Source organism: Vipera berus (assembly GCF_964194415.1).
Source record: "Vipera berus genome assembly, chromosome: Z".
Lineage (NCBI taxonomy): Eukaryota > Metazoa > Chordata > Lepidosauria > Squamata > Viperidae > Vipera > Vipera berus.
Window position 1 is genome coordinate 66,940,895 of NC_138205.1, and position 16,585 is coordinate 66,957,479.

Below are 16,585 nucleotides of genomic sequence, written 5' to 3' on the forward strand. Positions count from 1 at the left end.
TCAGGTGGGTGCATTTTTCCCTCCAAACCCGCATTCTGATGGCTTTGCCTGGATAGCATCAGGAAAACAAATGTGGGCCTCAATTCCCACCTGCTGCCATGGAATAAGTCCTAAGGGTGGGCACACATCATCTGGCCACTTTGCTTTCCCCTCAGTAAAGCTGGGCACCTTGGGAAGAGGAGAGGGGGAAAAGTCTCGAACCTCGGGAGGCAACATGAGCGCTGTGAGGGGTATCACAAGCTTGGAGGTGGAGGAGAGGAAAAGAAGATGGAAGAGACTGAGGCTGCAACAAAGAGAGAGAGAGAGAGAGAGAGAGAGAGAGAGAGAGAGAGAGAGAGAGAGAGAGAGAGAGAAGGAGAAGGGGGGAAAGCAGGAGGGGGGGCGGTTGTGAGGTTGGCACTCAGGACTGTGATGCAAACAGTCTCAAACACCTACCTGTCGAGGGAGTGGATGGCTCTGTCCCCTTCAGGCTCGCACTTGCTTCTGAAGTAAGAAGAGGGGGGGAAGGATGACACGGATCCCGCACAAGAAGAGTTGCTGCACAATGAGTCCCTGGGGAGGGTGGGGCCTCGCTCTGCACCTGCACTCTTCATGCGCCCTCGGTAGAGTTCCTGCAGGCCACCGCCAAGCAGCATGTTTTTCAGCAGCAAGTTATTTTTATTTTCTGACCGTAAAGCTTTTAATTCACACTACTAAGACAACATGGATGAAGATCAGGAACAGATTTTATTTATGTTGAAAACAAGTCATGAAACTATTCTTAAAGCCATTGGTGAAATAAGAGGCTACAGAAAAGAACAAGATGTTAGTCTAGATATACGAACCCAAACTTTGATCACAACCAAAGAATTAACAGAATATGTTTATGTTTATGTTTATTGGACTTATATACTGCCCTTCTCCCATAAGACTCAGGGTGGTTCACAAAGTATTTAAAATAACAATACAAATTACAAAAGTTAAGAACAATTAAAATAATTAAATTTAGTCCTTGAATAAAATAAAACCCCTGTTAAACTCCAATTAAAACCCAATTAAAATAAAATTACAATTAAAATATAATAGAAGAAGTCAAGCAATTAAATACTACAATAGAAGATTCAACTGATCAACAAACACAATTAATGGAAAACCCAGAAAAGGGATTGACAACTTTGAAAATGGAAAAGACTTTCTATATAAACCAGAAGAAACTTGAGGATCAAGAAGAAAAACAGACCGAAGATAAGATAAATACTTCAGGACAACTACACTGAGAGAGTAAAATAGACAGACGATTTGTTAGCCTCTTCAAAAAATGGTGACTGGACAGCCTTTCTTACTTCAAACAACCTATACAATAACAGAGGGAGATCTGTACGATGATTTAAAAACATAGATATGGAAGTCAAATTGGCAAAGAAAGAAAGCTAGAATAAGGCTGAAGAAAATTGGGGCATTAACTTATTAGTAAGGATTAAAATAGAATATACTTGATTTGACAAGATATGTACTTTAAATATTAGATTGTTATGAACTGAGATAAAGAAAACTGGTTATTTTAAAATTTGGAAGTATAAATACTAAAAGCTAAATTTGAATATTGATTTGTTTGTAAAGGTTGAATGTAAAGCAAATTAAGATATATATAAGCTAAAATATATTGATAAATGTAATAAACATTTTTACATAGCTGATATAATAAAAACTATTAGCTTAAATATGTGATAATAGACATTAAGAGAATAAGAGAGGAAGTATTTGATGTTGAAACAAGAGAAAATTTGGTTACTAAATTGTCATTTAGAAATTAATAGGAAATAAGAATGTTATACTGTATTATCAATTAGTTGATGTAAGATAGTGAAAAACAGAATATATCTAAATAGATAAGATGTGTATTCTGAATATTAGACTTTGAATATTAGACTTTGTGATGAATTGTGAAAATGGGTTACTCAAAACTTGGAAATTATAAATATTAAATGTTAAAGTTAAACATTAATTGGAAATTAAAATTGGAGAAAACTAATTAGGATATTGATTGTCTATAAAGACTGAATGTTAAAATAATAAGGATATGTATAAGCCAAAAATTATTGATAAATGTAAGAATGTCATTTTCATTTAATTGATTTAATAATAATTGTATTAGTTTAAACAGGAGACAGTAAATGCTAAGGGGAAAAGAGGAAAAATTTAATGTAGTAGCTTGAGATTTGTACTAAGGATATGTTATTGTATTATCGATTAACCCAGCCGCCATGTTGCTTTTTAAATACTGAAATGTAAAACTAGAAAAATCAATAAAACTTTTTAAAAAGAGAGAGAGAAAAAAAACTAGTGTCACACTGTGGTAGTGAAGTTCAGTCAATCAGAATAGGGACCTTGGAGATCTTCTAGTCCAGCCCACTGTTCAAGCAGGAAATCCTACACCATTTCAGACAAGAGACTGTCCAGTCTCTTCTTTAAAACCTCCAGTGATGAACTACCTACAATTTCTCACTGCCTCCACTCAGCTGCCAGGCTGGGTTGCTGGGCCTTCTCTCTGTCTCTCAGCTGGACTGCCAGGCTATCTGTCAGTTGAGACACTGGGCTGCCTCATAGCTGGTCACCTCTCAGCTGTGCTGTCTCTCAGTTGGAATACCAGGCCACCTCATTGAAAGATTTTCCCTAATTTTTTTTAAAAAATTCTAGAAATTTATTTTCATAAATTTCATTACATTTCTATTCTTAGAAGTTAGTCTTCTAGAATAATAGTATAACAGAGTTGAAGCAACTTATACTATTTTGGCTGTCCAATCCCTCTCAATAACCTACAGTGATAGGGCACCCACATCTCTGAAGTCAAGCTGTTCCTTTTTTATATATATATTTTATTAGTTTTTCAATGTTTACAATAATATCTTTAAAAAGCAACGTGGTGTCCGAGTTACAATAGTTCCATTTCAGACAGATACATATTATTACAAATCTCCACATTATTATAGCCAATACTTCCTCTCTCTTTTTTCTTCGATATACATTACCTCTTATCTAAATTAACATATTTCTTATTGCTATCCATCAATCACTTAATAGTTTATTTTATTTTATTTTTTGAATGTATATCCATTGATCTTTTAATATATTTCATATTTTAACATTCCATCTTTAAAACATCAAACCTTATCTATTTTTTCTAGCTTTAATTTTACATTAATATTAAAATTAAAATGTTTAAGATTTCGATTTCATACTACTAAATAATCTCTTTTTCCCTTTATACAATTCTCTTCAATACTTAATAATGTAATCCAGGTCTCATTTATCTCATTTCCATATCTATATCAATTTTACAATATTTAAAATAATAGTCATTAAGATACAAATCGCAAGGAGAAAAAAAAGAGAAAAAGAGGGGGAAAAAGAAAGAAGGAGGAAAAAAAGAAAAAGGAGGACAATAAAATATTCTTGTTTCTCATTTCCACATATTAAACATTAACCAAAATTTGTTCCATTTTAACATTCAATACATCCTTCATATCTCTGCATCTAAATATACTAACTACATTCTATCATTCTTAGCATATATACATCTTAACCCATATCATTTTAAAAAACTCAATATTTCAATGTTAATATTCATACATTTGTATTTTGTTTTTTATCTTTATTATTATTTTTGTTTGGTAATCAATATTTCTATCTACTCATCAAATCATTCTCGCAATCCCAGTACTATCCTGTCTATTTTAATATTATCTATTTCAGGCCTCTTAAAAATGTTCATATTTCTTCAATCCTATTCTTGCTTTCTTCCTTTGTCATGTCATTTTATGCTTCTTTGCCTCTGGATCATCAAAGCATTCTTGTATTACTGTATCATATTGAGGTGGATCTCCAATCTTCACCTTTGAAGAATTAAAGAATCTGCCAATAGCACCAAATCTTACTATTTTCACCTCTTGATACAATTGTCCTGGTCCAAGTAAACATCCTTCCATATTTTCTCCATCACCATCTTTAAAAACCTGTATTTGTTGACTATTTAATTCTTCTGCCAATGTATTTAATTGTTCAATTTCTTCTATTGAGTCCTGTCCCAATAAGATATTAGTTGTAATCACAGTCTGAGTTTGAGTTTGTTTCATCGAAATACTTTCTAACTCTTTTCCAAAGGCTCTTATTTCATCACCAGCTGTAGAAAGAAGCTGATAAGTTTGGTAGTATATTTCCCACAGAGCATGAATTTGTTTTTGAAAACCTTCCATTGTAGACTCTCACACCTGGTGTTCAAGGTTACTCTTTATCCCCAGAATTGCAATTTCAAATTTAGCCACTGGGTGTCCTCCAAGTACTTTAAGAGTCCTTTTCTTTTGTTATTTCTTCTTTAAACATTATTCTTTGTTTCCAAAAAACACCCCTGAATTTGTTCGCCACCTTCCGAAGGGAGGGTTAAATTCCCCCTCCCTCTCCACAGGGGGAAAAGTACTTAGCAGCTTAATTAGGTGAAAAAAAGCTGATTGAGGTACAAGAGAGGATTCTAACCTTCGACTCTTCCATGCTGCTTTAATGTTGCCTGATGTTAGCTTTGACTTCAGCTGTCTGCAGCTTAGGAGCTGGCCATATTCCTATGGTCAGTCATTCGTCCGCCGGTACAAAGCAAATGCAAGCACTAATGAGGGGGTTGCTGCCCCCCGTGTTTCTGCAAAGGCCCCTTCTGTTTGGACACCCCTCCAGGGTGACTCTTTGGTCCCTCTAGGACCCCCCAGTGATGCAAATCTGGATGTGGAAGATGGGAGCCATCCTCCAGATGTCCATTTTAGAGCTGTAGGCAAACCAGAAGTCTGAAGTCAAGCTGTTCCATTGGGTTAATTGTTTACATTGTCAGGAGTTCTGGGAGTTCTGAGTTCTCTTTTTTATATATCTTCTATGGCAATGTTGATGTTGCTCTCTTGAGATAGTGCAAGAATTATACAAATATTGTCCACAAAAATCCTTAAGATATTTAAAATATATAAAAATTAAAAATAATGTAAAAAAATATTGCAGTCTCTGATCATTTGTAATCTACAAAAGAGGGTAAAATGATAATTGCAGCCCAGACCAATAAAAGTTATTATCAGGTAATACAGTTTATGGTCTAGGCAGTAAAGGTTTAAAATCCTCCAGTGATAGTTGTAAAAACTTCTTAAAATGACCACTCAGTTTTCTCAGGAACATTCAATATATACAAAATTTCGTATTCAATTAATTCATGGTTATTTAGTTAATAAAGACTGTAATCCTTATATATATGCAGGGAGAAACAAGAAAAAAAAACAGCCTTGCAAATAAATCTGTACCTAATTTATGGGGGAGGGGGAGAAAATACTCATGCAAATAAATCTGTTTCTAATTCATTTTGCAATTCTGTCTATAAGCCTGCACTATTAATGGTAAAAAGAACTATGCAGTCAATATTGAAGAAAATCAGTACAGTCTATAGAGAAAATTATCTGCATAGTTCAGAAAAAAAGAAAAAGAAAAACAAAGGAACTATTGACAGAACTCAGCAGAACTCCCCAGATAAACTTTGCATCCAAATAAATGTTTGAATTCTAAGTTTTCTCTTCTCTCCAAGTCTAGTCTTTTCCTTTATTCACTTTTTTCCCCTGTGGGTGGAATTCTCTGCATTCTTTTTCTTAGGCTTTTGAGAGCTCCACTTCCGCTTGGTTCAGAGGTTGTAGGACTTCCTGTCCAAATGGAGGTTTTCAAAGCAAAAGAACATATGAAAAGAAACCTTTGAAATGTAACAGAGCCCACATGAATGCCACATGACTGCAGTGACATGTTCCTAGGGTAGAAAAGTTACTAAAGACAACTGCCAGTCAAGACATTAATAGCTCCCAACTCTAAGGAAGAACATCATAGGAGTATTTGTACTATCAAGTTCTGGCTTGTCTAACATTAGGTTAGCCATATACAGTACATGTATGCTTATCAGTAGGAAACAGAATAAAATGTTGTATTTTTCTACTAAAACAATGTATCGTGTTTGGTATAGTCTTTTGTAAGAATTCTGCGGAACATAGTTTATCACCATGCTTTATCACTGGTATTAAATATTTTTTTATAAAGTTTTTATTATTTTTTCCATACATATAGTAATAATTTTTCAACCAACATGCTGTCTGAGTTTACATTCACTAATATATATTTAATTCCCAATCCTTTATTATTTCCTCTGTTGTTAGCTGCGAAGTCGTGTCCGACCCATCACAACCCCATGGACAATGTTCCTCCTCTTTCCTCTAGCCATCAATAAAATAAGTCTCAAGTTTGGTAATATTCTGTTTCTTCTTTTTCTTTCAGTCTCATAGTCAATCTGTCCATCTCTGTGCATTCTAGTATTTTTTATTATTATTATTTCTTTATCTGATGGTATTCCTTCATTTTTCCAATATTGCGCAAATAAAATTCTTGCTGCTGTTGTGACATGCAAAATCAAATATAGGCTTTGTTTGTTAGTATTTTCTGGCATTATACCTAATAAAAAAAAGTTCAGGTTTAAAATCTACATGTTCTCCCAACATCTTTTCTAGGCAAGTATATATCTTTTTCCAATAGTTCTTTACTTTATCACATGTCCACCAAACATGATAATACGTGCGTGACTTATGTTTACATTTCCAACATCTATATGACATATTTTAAAACATTTTTGCGGACTTCCGGGTGGCAAGACATCACCGGAGGCAGCCATTCTTAGGCTGTCAGCCCCGCGGCTCCGTAGAGCTGCCGAAAACAGCGCTGATCAGCTGTTTCGGCAGCTCAGAAGCCCCCTCCTCGGGAGAAGAGGAGGTGGTGAGCGCCCAGGTAGGGGTAGAGCTCTCCGGGGCCGCCAGAACTTAAAGTTTTGGCGGCTGAAGGATTGAGCCCCCCCCCCCGAAGCCTGGGTATGCTCCAGACTGCGAGGCACTTCTGCTCCAGGTTATTTGGAGCAGAACAGGGCATCCGCAACCATCCCTGTCAGCAAGAGAGAACTATGGAGAACTTGGATGCAGGCAGAGCGATGCAGGAGATTCAGGTGAAAGTGGATTTATGATCTTTAACTCAATGGACTTTGCAGAGTTTGAAAGTGAAAGTGCGTAGCAGGCAATAGTGGGTGAAAATGGTGGCTAAATCTTCTAAAGTTCTTAGAAGCGCGGGGGCTTCTCCGGTGCAGCAGTCTTCGTTGCAAGCTTTATTGCCCCCTGCACCTGCACCTGCACCAGCCTTTACAGTTAAAGATTTGCAGAATATGATGCAAGAGGCTTTGGAAAAGCAATCACAACAATTAGCTGAGATTATGGATGAAAAGTTGGATGAGAAGTTAACAGAAAAACTAGCTGAGGTTATGGATGAAAGGTTGGATGAGAAGCTAACAGAAATAAGGGCAGACATCTTACTTGCATTTCAAGGCATGGCTATATGCATTGAGCGTTTGGATGAAAGAGTGGAAGATCTCAGCCAAAATAATAGCAGATTAGATGCAAAAATGTCAGAGACTGAGAATGTGGTGGAGAAAATTGATAGTGATTTGACCTTGGTACAGTATCACGAGATGGAGTTTGCTGTGAGAATCAGAGGCTTAAAAGAGGATCCTAAAGAAAATTTGAAGGAAATAGTTTCTGAGGCTTTGGAAGGGGTGCTGGGGCGACCAGCAGATGTAATTATGGAAGATATAGACAAAAGTTTCCGTGTTAATTCGTGGATTGCAAGACAAAGGAAATTACCCAGAGATGTGGTGGTTTATTTTACAAAGACAGCAATTAGAAATGTGGTCATTCAAGCCTCTTACAATACTAAATTTGCAATTGCTGAGCAAGAAGTCTTGGTTTTAAAAGAGATCCCTCCAAGAATCTTAAGGAGAAGGAAGGAGTTTGCTTTTTTAGCACAAGAATTAAGGCGACGTGATATCAAGTTCAGATGGGAGATACCAGTGGGTGGTGATGCATGAAGGTACGAAACATCGTCTTACTACAGTGATGCAGGCACGTGATTTTTACAGTAATGTTTTAAAAGCAACCCCCATACCACTTTTGGAATCTACAAAGAAGAATGGCGAGGGAGAGCCTCAACTACGTAGTCAGAATTTACAAGGTGCTGAAGGAACAATGCAGATAGTTGAGAAAGCTACAGGAGTGGATCAAATTTCAGTATTATTGGAAGAGGCTAGAGACCAGAGGATGACGCATGCTGCTTCGAGACGAACGAGATGAGAGCAAGAACAAAACCAGCAGAAAGTCATGGGACCTCGAAAACATACCTATAGCGAAGCTGAGGGAGGGGCGAGACCTAAGAATGTAACGGGGATTCTGGAAGAAGCGCTCCAAAAGCTTTGGGTCACGAAGGATGGTGACTAAGTTTCTAACTTGGAATGTTAATGGTTTAAATTCACCGCAGAAGAGAAAGAAAGTTTTTTAACATTTAAAAAAATTTAAGAATGATGTTATTTGTTTACAAGAAACACATATTAGAGTCATGGATTAAAAGTACTTATTAAATTCAAGACTGGGTACACAATTTATTGGCTCTGTAACGGACAAGAAAAATGGAGTGGTTGTTTATGTTAAGAATACCTTGACAGCGGAGTTAATTGAAGCAGATCAAATTTCAGTATTATTGGAAGAGGCTAGAGACCAGAGGATGACGCGTGCTGCTTTGAGACGAATGAGACGAGAGCAAGAACAAAACCAGCAGAAAGTCATGGGACCTCGAAAACGTACCTATAGCGAAGCTGAGGGAGGGGCGAGACCTAAGAATGTAACGGGGATTCTGGAAGAAGCGCTCCAAAAGCTTCGGGTCACGAAGGATGGTGACTAAGTTTCTAACTTGGAATGTTAATGGTTTAAATTCACCGCAGAAGAGAAAGAAAGTTTTTTAACATTTAAAAAAATTTAAGAATGATGTTATTTGTTTACAAGAAACACATATTAGAGTCATGGATTAAAAGTACTTATTAAATTCAAGACTGGGTACACAATTTATTGCCTCTGTAACGGACAAGAAAAATGGAGTGGTTGTTTATGTTAAGAATACCTTGACAGCGGAGTTAATTGAAGCAGATAAACAAGAAAGATATGTTATAATAGAACTGTTAATAGAAGGCTAAAAAACACTTTTGGTTGGATTATATGCTCCTAATCAACATCAAGCAGACTTTTATAGTTTACTACACAGCAAGATTATTCAATTGGATTATAAATCTTTTATTTTTATGGGAGACTGGAATGGTGTCTTGGACGTACAAATGGGCAAGAGTGGTTCTTTTAAAAGTATCCCAAGTCATGCTTTAACATTAATTGGAAATTAATGTTATTAATTAAGTCAATTGGTCATTGACTTTATACTAATTATCAATGATTTCTTTTTCAGGACTAAGAAGATTAAGATTTGTCCAAGAACCATGTCTGATCATAGCCCAGTCTGGCTGGAGATAGACAAGGATAATAGAGATAGGTGCTCCTGGCATCTAAATGAGAATTTGTTTAGAAATCAGGAAAATGTGGATGAATGTAAAAAAAAGATGAAGGATTTTTTTGAAATTAATATGCATAAGGGTACTTCTATGGAAATGGTCTGGGATGCTAGTAAAGCTTATATGAGAGGTGTGTTAATATATTTGAATAACAAATATAGATGTAGTCCGGAATTTAGGAGAATATAGATAGAATAGAACATAAGGGTGGTATGTATCAGCAGAGTCTTATTAAGAAAACTTTTGTTGATTTTTATTCTAAGTTATATGCCAGGGATAAGATTAGGGAGGTAGATATTGATGTATATTTGATGAATGCTAATATTCTTGTTCTTACACAAGAACAAAAGGAAGAGATGAATCAATTGATAATTGAGGAAGAAATTTTTTTAGCAATTAAATAATTGAAAGTGGGCAAGGCGCCAGGGACCGATGGGTTGAATGCTGTGTATTATAAAAAAAAATTACAGTTAGAGATAGTAACGCCATTAAGGAAATTGTTTCAGACAATCCAAATGGGAGGAGGGGTGCCTCCGTCTTGGAGAACTGCTTTTATCTCTTTGATACCGAAGGAAGATCAGGATCTTACTTAAGCAAAAAATTATAGACCAATATCATTTTTGTTATATTGCTTGTAGTCATTTTATAAGAGTTAAAGTGCAATAGATTTAATAGTTTATTGTTGTTTGCATATGGTAGATTATGATTGTTTTCATTTTTATACCTTGTATTTAGCTCTGGGAAGTCGGGGAGGGGGTGAGGTGTGGGAGGTGTTGGGGAGGGTTGGGAAGAGGGGAGGGGCTGGGGATGGGGAGGGGGGAGGTGTTGGGGAGGGTTGGGAAGAGGGGAGGGGGTTGGGAGGGGTTTTGTTTTGTTTTGTTATAAATAAAATGTATTGTAAAACTTTTCAATAAAAAAAAACATGTTTGCTAATCTTGCTGGTGGCAAGTGTCATCTATAGAACATTTTGTATAGAGGAAGTTGTAGAGGAAGTTTTGTATAGAGGAAGTTTTAGAGGAAGTTGACATTGTTAGTTTACAATTTCTTTCCCAGAAATTTTGCCATTTTTCTAATTCTATATTATATCCAAAAAAATTGCCCATCTTATCATTGCTTCTTTACCCTGTTCGCTTTCCATTTCCAAAGTTAATAAAAAATTATACATTTTCTTAATTAATTTCTCATCTGAAGTTAACAATGTCTTATCAAACACTGTTTGTTCCTTATAAAATCCATACAATTTAACATCTTTATCATATCTAGTTTGCCCACCACAATAGGTTGATGCCCTGAGTGTGCCCTTTTGGTATTGGTGGGTTAATCCTATTATGTTTCCTGTCCTTAGAATTTGGATGGGGGTATATAGATTTTAGGAATCTTTGTCTTCCTAATTTCTTCAGTTTCTAACTGGAAAACTCAAATCTTTCTGAAAGGCTTATTGAATTTGTGTTTCTAAAAGCTGGCCTCTGCTGAGTTTTCTGCATGGGGGAGAGGGGCTGGATATGGTTTCTGTCCTTTTTTTAAGATCTTCTCCATTATTCCTTTGGGGAAATGTTTGTTTTTTTTTTGCATCTGGATTAATTTAAGGGTTACTGAAATAGTGCATTAATTACAATTCTCTTTTAATTAAAGAGTTTTACAAAAACAAAATTTTACAATATATCCCCAAATCCCTCCCACCCCAAACCCACCCACTTCCCCCCCCCACTTCCCAGAGCTAAATACAGGATTATAGTTACAATAATCATATTCTAAATAAAAATTATGCATAATATACAATTAACCAAATTCATAATGCGCTTTAACTCTCTTTTAACATAACTACAAACAATGTACCAATAACAATATCCCACTAAAATCTACTCATAAGCTAAATGGTACTTTTTGGTCCCATATTTGTTTTGAATATAATTTATCCATCTCCTCCAAACTGAAATATATCTTACCTGTGAATGATCCTTCAGATAAGCAGAAATCTTAGACATTTCTGCAAGATTCGAAACTTTAAACACCCATTCTTCTACAGTGGGCAAACTATCCTTCTTCCAATATTGTCTCACCAGTAACCGTGCTGCCGTTATCATGTTCAACATCAAGTTAGTTTCTTTAACATCACAATCTACAACAATGCCCAATAAAAACATTTGTGGGGAGAACTTTATCTTTCTCTTAAAAATCTTTTGAATGTTCCAACAAATTTTAATCCAAAAAGCTTTTATATTTCTACAAGTCCACCACATGTGAAAATAGGTAGCTTCTAAACTACCACACCTCAGCATTTAGACTGTACATTAGGATACATATTGGACAGCTTCTTGGGATCCAGATGCCATCTATAAAACATTTTATAAAAATTTTCTCTTAAATTTTGAGCCTGGGTAAATTTAACATTTCTGACCCAAATTATCTGCCAGGTGTCCAGCGAAATTGGTTCCTGAATATTTTGTGCCCACTTTATCATGCAGTCTTTAACCAGTTCCGTTTCTGAATCCAATTCAATTAAAGCATTATATATCCTCTTTATATGTGCACAATTTGAATCTCTAATTTGCTTTACTAAATTTTGATCTGTAGTTGTGATGCCAACCTTTTGATCTGACTTCCACCTAGCTTTCAATTGGGTATATTGAAACCAAGAGTAACTTATGTTTTCTTGTCTTAACTCCTCTACTGGTTTAAGTTGCCAATCATTCCCTTGCAATCTAAGTAGTTCCTTATAAGAAACCATATCCATACTCACTCCCATAGATACGCCCTCTATCGTGTGTCCAGGAATTCCCCAAATCGGTATTTTATAATTTAACTTATAATAATACTTTTTCCAGACATGCAATAAAGCACTTCTAAGAATATGGGATTTAAAAGCCCTGTCTACCTTCTTATCATAAAGCAAGTATGCATGCCATCCATATACCAAATCCCATCCCTCAAGATGAAGTATTCTCTTGTTAGTTAGATTAAGCCAATCACTAACCCAGGTCAAGGCAACCGCATCATAATACAATTTCAAATTCGGCGCCTTGAGTCCCCCTCTTTCCCTGGCATCTTGTAAAATCTTGAATTTAACTCTTGGTTTTTTCCCCGCCCAGATAAATTCGTTAATACCCTTCTGCCATTGATCAAGGTTGGCATCCTTTTCCAATATAGGTATCATCTGAAACAGAAAGAGAAACTTTGGTAGAACATTCATTTTAACAACTGCAATTCTTCCCAGTAATGATAATTGTAATTTTTTCCAATTATTTAAGTCCCTTTGTACCTTCAACCATAGTGTTTCATAATTATTCTTATACAATTTTACATTTGAGGCTGCAATATATACTCCTAGATATTTAACCTTCTTCACTATTTCAAAACCTGTTAATTTAGATAACATATCCCTTTCACTCATAGATAAATTCTTGGATAGTATCTTAGTCTTATTACTATTCACCTTAAACCCAGAAACCTTACCATACTGAGTTATAATTTCCATCAAGTCTATAACCGACTGTAACAGTTGGGATACTGTCACAACTAAGTCATCAGCAAAAGCTCTCAATCTATAATCATTCTGTTTTATTTTAATTCCCTTTATCAAAGAGGACTCTCGAATTTTAATTAGTAAAATCTCTAATGTTAAAACAAACAATAATGGTGATAGGGGGCAACCCTGTCTTGTACCTTTTTCAATTTTAAAAGTCTCTGTTAATCCCCCATTAACTATAATTTGTGCAGTTTGTTGTTGATATATAGCTTTAATAGCATGTAGAAAACCTTCTCCAAAATTCATCTCCTCAACAACTCTTAATAAAAATTGCCAATTCAATTGGTCAAAGGCTTTCTCTGCATCCAAAAATATCAATGCTGCAGAGACTTGGTTGTTCTTATCCAAATATTCAAGCAAGTTAACAATTTGTCTTACATTATATTTCATATACCTCCCAGATATAAATCCCGATTGATCACTATGAATCATTTGTTTCAAAACTTGCATTAATCTATTAGCCAATACTTTAGCAAAAATCTTATAATCTGTATTTAAAAGCGATATAGGTCTATAATTTTTAGGTTGAGTAAGATCTTGATCCTCCTTTGGGATCAACGATACAAAAGCTGTCCTCCATGATGGGGGAACTGCACCTCCAGTCTGAATTTCATTAAACAAAATCTTTAAGGGTTCAATCATTTCAGGCAACAACTTTTTATAATAGATTGCTGTTAATCCATCTGTTCCCGGAGCTTTGCCCAATTTCAACTGTTTAATAGCTAAAGAAATTTCTTCTGATGTAATTGGGCAATTCATCTCAAGTTGTTGTTCTTGTGAAAGTCTTGGAAAATGAGCTCCCTGTAAATACTTGTCTACATCTAAAGCTTGTATATTCTCTTTAGAATATAATTTCGAGTAAAAATCTAGAAAACTCCTCTTAATCAAATTTTGTTGGTAGATTTCTTTTCCTTTATATTCTATTTTGTCTATAGTACGTAATTTCTGTTTCTTCCTTAATTGATAAGCCAACCATCTACCAGGCTTGTTGGCGTTACAAAAAGTATTGTGTTTGGCATAACGCAAATTAGTTGCTACTTGATCAGCCAATAGCATATTAAATTGTTCTTTCAATAAATGTATTGAGATCTTTAAATTATTATCCAATGGATTCAAAATGAACTTTTTCTCCTTAGTTTTAATCTCTTCCTCAATATCTAAATGTTTTTGCACTTGCTTACGCCTATAAGCATTATTCATATAAATCAAAACCCCTCTCATATAGGCTTTACTAGCATCCCAAACCATTTCCGTCGAGGTACCTTTATGCATATTCATGACAAAAAATTCTTTCATATGTTCTCTACATTTCTGCAAGAACAAGTCATTTGTAAATAAATTCTCATTCAGCCTCCAGGATCTCCTACTAGTGTCTTCAGCAAAGAACTCCAACCAAACAGGACTATGGTCAGACATTGTCCTAGGAAAAATCTTAACGTTCTTAACCGAAGAGGAAAGATCAGTAGTAATCAAAATGAAGTCAATCCTTGAAAAAGATTTGTGTCTATCCGAAAAGTAAAATCTCTGTCTCTCATATTCCTTTCCCGCCATACATCTCTTAATTCCAGATCTTCCTTCAAATCAAAAAAAGCTTTAGGCAATTTTGAATTTAAAAAGTTTTTAGAAGATCCCTTCTTATCTTCAGATGGCACCAAAACCCCATTCCAGTCCCCCATCATAATAACAGATTTGTAATCCAGTTCAATTAGTCTCTGATGTAAAAATTTAAAAATTTTTTGCTGTTGCTGATTTGGAGCATATAATCCAATAAGAAGAACTTTCTTTCCTTGTAATGTTAATTCAATACTAACATATCTCCCTTGTTTATCCGATTCAATCAATCTTGCTGAAAAGTCTTTTCTTAAGTAAATAACCACTCCAGCCTTCTTGTCCGGAGCAAAAGATGGAAAATGTGTTCCCAATCGGGAATTAATCAAATATTTTTGATCTTTTAATGCAATATGTGTCTCTTGTAAGCAAACAATGTCATTTTTATGTTGTTTCAGATAAAAAAATACTTTCTTTCTTTTCTGTGGTGAATTTAACCCATTAACATTCCATGTCAGGAACTTCACCATCTCTGGTGACCATGAGCCTTTGGAACAAGGCCTGAAGATCAGCTGTTGCTCTCTTAGGACGTGCTCCTCCCACAGGCTCTGAAACAACCGCATCTTGTGTAGCTGGACCAGTTACAGGCTTTTGTTTTTGCTCTTTTTCCATACGCTTATGTGCAGCTCTTGTCATCCTCTGTTCTTTTAGATCTTCCTTTAATGCCAAACTCTGCTCCATGGCCTCCGGCTTCTGCGTCTCCTCAAGGGGCAGTAACATTGCCCCTTCACTCAATTGTTTATCATCTTGTCTAGCTTCTGTTCTTTTAATTCGGGGAGATGGTGGTAAACCTGCTTTCAGGACCTTAGTGTAGAAATCTTTTGCTTTTAAGATTGTATCCAGTCTGTATCTGGTCCCTGCATGATTTACCACAATTCCCATAGGTATTTCCCATCTGAACTGGATTTGTCGCTTCTTAAGCTCATCAGACAAAAAGGCAAAATCTTTCCTCTTTCTAAGAATTTTTGAAGGTATCTCCTTTAAAATCATAATATCTTGGCCTGCAATCTGAAATTTTTCCCGATAAAAGGCCTGGATAATAGAATTTCTGGTTGATCTCCTGGAAAAATAAATCACTACATCTCTAGGTAGACTTTTTTGCCTAGCAATCCAGGAGTTAACCCTAAATATCTTATCCATTTCCTTAAGTAGTTCTTCAGGTTCCCATTTCAAAACAGGAGCCACTGCTTGTGCTATTTCCCATTCCAGATTTTCTTTAGGATTCTCTTTGAGGCCTCTGATACGCAAAGCAAACTCCATGTTCTTATATTCTGATATAATAACCTCGTTTTCTGTTCTGTCAATCTTGGCCTCTGCTCTATCAATCTTCTGTTCAGCATCAATAATTTTATTTTCCAAGTTCTCCACATACTCCATAACTGAATCCACACGAACATCCAGGCGTTCTATATGTGCAGCTAAGCCCTGGAGTGCAAACACTATATCTTCCCTCATCTGGTTGTTTTGATTCTTTATTTCTTGTTGCAAAACTTGCATTGACTGCATCACAACTTGCTGGATGTCTGTCAGTGTAAATGCAGGAGGTGGGGGAGAGGGTGGTTGTACTGTAGGTTTCATCGAAGTCTGCCCTGCAGCTTGTGGTATAGGTGAGGAGATAACATTCTTAGAGAGCGGGGGCCCTCCCCCACATCTCACAGCCATCTCTTAAGTTTCAATGTCCTCTTTCACCCAGCAGAATCAGAGTTCAAAAGAAAAAAAAAGGGGGGGGGGAGAAGAAATAACAATTCTCTCAAAGTTCTTAATCTTCAATAAGAAGAATAGGGAACAGGTTTTATCCGATACTGGATAAAGTCAGTTGCAAATTGTATCTCTTGCTTTGTAGCAGAATATAACAATTTTCAAACACAGTCTCTTCACACAGGAGAGAAACATTCCAGCGCCATTTTTACTCCATTTCAAACTTGAAACTTGAAGAAGATAATGAAACTGAGTTAAAGTTGAAATCCAATTTATAAATTCAGATCTTC